A 6653-nucleotide genomic window follows, 5' to 3' on the forward strand; every position below is an offset into this window, starting at 1 on the left:
CGAAAAAAAAATTTAAAAGCGACTGACTGACCTCCGACAAATCATCCTTATAAAAATCCTACTGTCGCCCCTTGTCACAATCGTTCACCAGATGCACCAGATGGCAACCAGAGAAGGAGGACGGAGACAAACGCATAAAGGAAAGAGATAATAGCATAAACAAATGGAAGGAAAGAGACAGGACAAAGGACAAACTGACTCACCTCTGAAAAAGTGAGTCTTCTTTTTGGCTGGTTTCCTTCACCCGTGTATGCTCCTTGTCTGCTCCTTGCACTTAGGTTTAGTGCTCTGTTGGAAGAGGCGGCGACGAAGGAGAGCAAATCTTGAGTTTGAAAATGTTTATTTGGAGAAGGCGGGTTATTTTTAGGTATGGACAGGTCCTCGCATGTAAAAGCGCGTGTATATTTGCATTTAAAATTAATCAGTCGCGTTTATACATGTGATTTTTAGGATGTAGCCGCGTTTATACATGCGATTTTTGAAATTTAGCCGCGTTTATACACGCGATTTTCAGGAAATAGCCACGTGGATACATGCATTTTTTAGGATGTAGCCGCGTTGATACACGCGATTTTGAGGATATAGCCGCGTTTATACACGCGATTTTTATAGTTTAATTGAAAACTGATTATGATTTTGTGTTCTCTTTTGTACATAGGATGTCATCAACCTCCTCAAGCAGTTCTAGTGAGGATGAGACAATGCATCATCGTAATCGCGATGTGTGGTTGGGTTAAAGGATCAAGTGTATATGTAATCGATGTCAAGAATGCATTGTACGAGCACGTCGAATTACCTTGAATCACATCATGTATGGAGAATGGAATCAAACAGGTTTAGAGGTGAGTAGATGTAAATTGATAGTATTCAAATGACTCATGGTATCCAAATTAAATTAATGGAATTGTAATATATATACTCTAATTGAAGCAAGATGCAGTATGACACCCTAACATGGTGCCTTATGCGCGGCAAGAGCACGCAAAGCGTCGACGAGATGATGCTGGAGCTTTGGGATCTATTGTCAGAGATGAGTGGGAAAGGGATGACAATAGCCCTGCACCCCACGAAGTTGTGGAAGAGGAAGTGTTTGATGATATGGTGCGGTATCTTTTTAGGGATGATCCTAAAGGTATGGATGACGATGATATGGAACAAGAGCATCTTTACAAGGCTTCATTGACACCGGTTTTTGAAGGGTGCACATTCTCTATTTTACGTGCTTCACTTGAACTACTCAATATACAAACAGTTTATGGATGGAGCAATGCAAGTCTTGACGCATTATTGAAGTAAGCATTCTAACTTGCATAAACCATACATACATGTGCTCTTATGTGCGCAGTTCATACTACCTACTAGCATCAACCATTGTGCAAATAAGAGTTTTAAAAAATGTATTTATAAGATGGGCGAGCTTATGAGGTATGTAAAACCCATGTCAGATCACCCTTCATTATACCTTGCAAAATGAACGTGCATGAGGTATAACGTTGTCGTTCCATGGCATGTCTATGGTGTGAAACCATGCATGTGAGGCCATTAAATATAAATCTAGATGCATGGGATTAAGTGCCATGACTTGAGTCATTTTATGATGCCTATGTACATATGTTCATATTGTAAATGAGGTTCAATAAGATGAGCTGAGGCTGAGCCAGGTCTCTCGATGCCTCTGTACATAAGTGTGGTGTGAATCATGAAGTTTTTATGCTTATGGTGAACCTTGAGGTAGCACGAATTATCAATGAACCAAAAGCAGCATCACTTTCTTATAGGGCTGACAAGAAAGAGGGATTAGTTGCAGTTTTTGATCTTGATGGAGGCACAAGAAAGACTGAAGGACCAGCAAAACTGATCACTTCTAGAGAGGGAGTAGATAATATGGTTGAAGATGCATCCATGCAAAATGGCATTATGAACGTTTCTTCTGGGATGGTAGAAGCTTTAAAAGATGCTAGCAATGCAGAGAATGCCAAGGTTACATCACCAGAGGAAACATTTACATTGCTGAAGGAAGAAGGACTAAGGGCAGCTGAGGCAAAGCTGAAGGCTTGTGAGCTCGTCCTTGCACAGTATGAGGCAGATCTTCTAAGTATTAATAAGAGCTTAAAGGAAGAGCTTCAAAAAGAGGCTTTGAGAACATCAACAGCTGCAAAGATGGCAAGAGCAGTTATTGAGGGAAGCGAGTGAGGATTTGATTCCCGAGTACCTTGGCTTTGTCAAAGGTATGGTTGATTCAGAAGATTTGCCCCTGAACATCTCCCGTGAGATGCTGCAGCAAAACAAGATCCTGAAGGTTATAAGGAAAAATCTTGTTAAGAAGTACCTCGAGCTGTTTACAGAGATTACAGAGAACAAGGAGGATTTTCACAAGTTTTATGAGTCTTTTGGAAAGAACATTAAACTTGGAATCCATGAGGATAGTTCCAACAGGGCAAAGCTTGCCGACCTCCTACGCTATCATTCTACTAAAAGTGGTGACGTTATGACTAGTTTTAAAGACTATGTTACACGTATGAAGGATGGGCAGAGTGACATCTATTGCATCACTGGCGAAAGTAAGAAGGCTGTGGAAAATTCTCCTTTCCTTGAGCGTCTGAAGAAAAAGGGCTATGAGGTACTCTTTTTGGTTGATGCAATTGATAAATATGCAGTTGGACAGCTTAAGGAGTATGATGGCAAGAAACTTGTGTCTGCAACTAAAGAGGTCTGAAGCTGATAAGAATGATAAGTCTATGAAAGATTTGATCCTACTACTACATAAAACTGCGCTTCTTACCTCTGGATTTAGCCTTGAGAACCCCAACACCTTTGGAGGAAGGATTCACAGGATGTTAAAGCTGGGCTTGAGTATAAATGATGATGCTTCTGCCTCGGCAGATTTTGATGCAGACATGCTGCCTCTTGAAGACGATGCTGATGCAGAGGGCAGTAAGATGGAGGAAGTGGACTAATTGAACCTCTTAAGAGGTAGCTGGTTTACAGTATAGCCCGCAGGTCAAGGTGGCGTCTTGCATGGGAAAAATACGAAGGCATTTTAAAAAAAAAGGAATATCCAAATTTTAAGCAAAAAAAAAGGAGGCACAACGTATTTTCATTTTGGGAAACGCGAGTTTTGGGCTAGAAAAGGAATTCGGCCCGAATTCCTTGCGGGAAAAATCAGAAATAAGGAGGCGATGCATTTTTGAAGGGGAGAAGTGTGCAAAAAAGGGAGGAAAAAAAACCAGAGCTCGATTTTTGCAGATTATCTTGCTTTGGGATTATAGCTTCTGTTCAAGCCTTGTAGGAGTTAGAATTGGAGAGTAATAGAAGCTTCATTTAGTGATATGCTTTCTAAACATTTTCAAATATGAAGCGAACTGCTGCCCGATTTCATGCAAGGAGAGAATTCGACGTAGAAGCTCATGGAGATGACATGAAATTCGGTTTTTGTGAAACAGAGATAAGCCTTTTTATGAATTCGATTTCTGGTAAAGGTTTTAGTTTTAAGGCTTTAATTACCTCAAAAATAAAAACTCTTGGTAAAAGCCTTAATGCTTATGGCCTTAGAGATTGGAGAATTTTCCTTGAATTTGAGAGTTTGGGAGTTTGAATGTTCCAAAGTTTAAGGTGGTTTTGATTCTGGAACCTTTGTAACAACAGAATGATTGATTGGATCTTAGTTTTGTGAACATGAAGCTTTTGGAAATTACATGATGATGTATATACGCCATATGTTATTTTTGCTTTTGTGAGTTGTTGGAATCTGAAAGCAAGTTTTCATAAGATCAAGAGTCATCTTGAAATGGTGATGTTGGCAATATATGAAATATGTGATGTGAATGGTCACATGTATGTGGAAATCTTTTGAAGATTGTGTTGTGCCTACATGTGTTATGTATGAGGCACTTGGATAAAGGGTCAGGAGATCTATGCTTGGAACTGGTCATGCTCTTGACACATAACTTATGTGCAATCTTCAAGTTGAATTTGGGAATGTTTGGAAGTGAATTGGCACATGTACATGTCATCCAAAATGGAGATGTCTTATGCCCCTTGAAGAGTTATATGTTTTGTTTCCTTGCTGGGATTTGAAGCTACTCTCACAGCCAGAAGTCTCGCACTTTCCCAGCGATACCACCCACGTCACGACAGCTTTGGTGAACCCGACATGAAACTGCTGGGGTGAGAGTTAGTGGTGAAATATGTTGAAATATCAAGCTCGTATACAGCTGGAGGATAGCACATGGGTGCTGACAGAGTGACAATATGGTAGATAGATATCGTGTGGTGTGTTTATGACCGCGTCCAGCTGGTCATGTGTGGTGTGGACATTACACTAGGTTTACTTTGTAGTGTGGACATAACACTATGTTGTGTTCTCCTTTGCGTGTGTGAGAGAGATGGTGACTATGGCTTCTCTCCTTCTTTATGGTTGATGGTTATGGATTAGGGTTTGCTTCTCTTGTGTGTGTTACATCCTGCTCCTGTTTTTTATCATGGTATCAGAGCCAAGAGCTCATTAGCTGTGTTGTGAGAGTGAGTGAGAGAAGAGGGAAGAAGATGAAAAAGCTGTGAAGGAAGCCATTGGAGCTTGGAGCAAAGGAGAAGCTGTGGAGCACACATCGGCATCAGATCTGAGAGCTAAGGACCATTGGTGAGTGTAGCAAGACCCCCTCTGCGGATTGCAGGTATCAAAGAGCAAGTTCAGTGAAGATTGAAGTGCATAAAGCAAGCAGAAAATTTTTGGTTTTGAAGCTTTCATGGAAAGCTTGTGAAGGAATGTATTTTGTCAAAAGTATTGGTGCAAATACAAAGGAAACACAGAGGTTCTCATGTATTGTGAAAGGGCACATGTATTAGCAACACTGGAGCAAACCATTGCATGAAAATTGATGCATTACAGGCAATTTGTGAAGAAAAAAATTCTGGTTTTTTGGACTCTACAAAAACAGAGAACATATGCCCGGTGGAGGATCAATTGTGGCAATTCTACTCAAAATTGAGTCAAACCCTTCATACCCATGATAGATTAGGTCATTGCTAAGAGACCTATCCACTCATTAGTGATTACCCCTCTCTCCTAGAGCTCCAAGAGAAGGCGGCGCTTTTTGGAAGAGTTTCTTGAAAAGTTTGCAATGAATTTGGTCTAATTCACTCATTTGGACACCAAATTGAATGCTTTAAAGCTTGGAGAGTTTAGAAAAGACATTGATAAGGCCTTGTGATGCTTGGTTGCAGCTCATTTCATGTATTTGGAGCTCATTGAAGTGATTTATCAGAGGTGTGCAGGTTTGCAGAAATTCTGTCCAGAAACAGAGCATTTTTAATCAAGGCATTAATCTTTGTCTATATCAAATTGGCCTAATTCCTTTGGTACAAGTAAAGTCCTATGAGTTGCTAAACTTTTGAATCAAAAAGTTTTGGATTTGGAGAAGATTTGAAGGAGATAGAGCAATTTTAGTGAGAGGTGGTACCTGGCAGATGCAGAAAAATTCAAACCAGAGGTTACAAAAATTGGTGGTTCTCATTCCCCTTGAAGAATTGGATCAAACCCTTCTAGGATATGTTGGAGCAATGTGTTGGGAAGCTAATGCAAGTTGAATCATTGAATTTGGACAAGATTTGAAGGATTTAGAGCATAATCTTGACTGGTTACTGGTGAGAAAAAAACCAGAAATTTTTTTGTGAAGGAGTTTCATTTGATTTCAACTTTGATCGAGTGTACATTGTTGGTGAATCATTGTGGGATGTTAATGCACACAATTTGCAAGCATTTGATGTGATTTGGAGAGATTTGGAGCATTACAGGTACTTCGTACATTGTAATCGAAAGGGTACATCTACTCTATTTTTTTGCAACAATGGGAGATGGTCCGATACAGATTGTTGGAGAGAAGCTTGACCGCACTAACTTTCAAGTATGGAAGTTTCGAATGAAGAGTTTTTTGAAAGGCAAAGGTTTATGGAGTCTCGTCTCGGAGGAAGACCCGGAGCCATATCTACCTCCTCAACCAGGGATTTCATTAACGTCTTCACAATTTCGTGATCACATTAACAAAACCTAGTGTTAACATATTAAAACTTGTGATCACAATGTATATTCACATGACCTGAGAAATGACCTGCCGGAACCCACTACTCCAATAACACCTCCGGGATTTTATCTTTCCCGGCGGGCCCGCCGGGAAAACTAGATACCTCGGCGGGCCCGCCGGGAAAGATAAAAGCCCGGCGGGCCCTCCGGGGAAAAGAAGGAAAGCCGGCGGGGTACTATTCTGTATATAAACACTGCCCGACACCCATCGTACAACTTTTGGGAAGATAGTCCTTGTTTTGGGGGCGTGATATCTCTCCTCAAAGTTGTAGAGCTCTCGAGTTGCTAGAAGTGTCCTCTTGGGAAGAACGTCCTTATTTTAGGGGCTGTCGTCTTTCCTTGTAGGCACTCCTAAGGCTATTGAGCCACTCGTCCTTAGTTCTTTGAACTGGGGGCAGGGTGTGGTTCGTAGCTAATACTTGCGGAGATTCAGGGACAAATTTGGAGTCATTCAGCTTTGCATTTGAGCCACGTACGTAATCTACCTCATTCTGCTTTATGAATGGTTTGATGGAGCCAAGAGTCCTGCTTAGGGGCTTGTATTGGTTCTTGATACTTGATATAGTTTAGAGTA

The 6653-nt window shown here is 40.8% G+C and overlaps 1 pseudogene; it reads left to right on the forward strand.

Annotated features, from left to right (window-relative positions):
• Positions 1–1716: 1716 nt before the first annotated feature.
• On the forward strand, positions 1717–2716 carry LOC147621755 (heat shock protein 82 pseudogene; annotated as a pseudogene).
• The last annotated feature ends 3937 nt before the right edge of the window (positions 2717–6653 follow it).

The sequence above is a fragment of the Cibotium barometz genome, chromosome 29, assembly GCF_041138505.1.
Source record: "Cibotium barometz isolate CiBa-2024 chromosome 29, ASM4113850v1, whole genome shotgun sequence".
Classification (NCBI taxonomy): domain Eukaryota; kingdom Viridiplantae; phylum Streptophyta; class Polypodiopsida; order Cyatheales; family Cibotiaceae; genus Cibotium; species Cibotium barometz.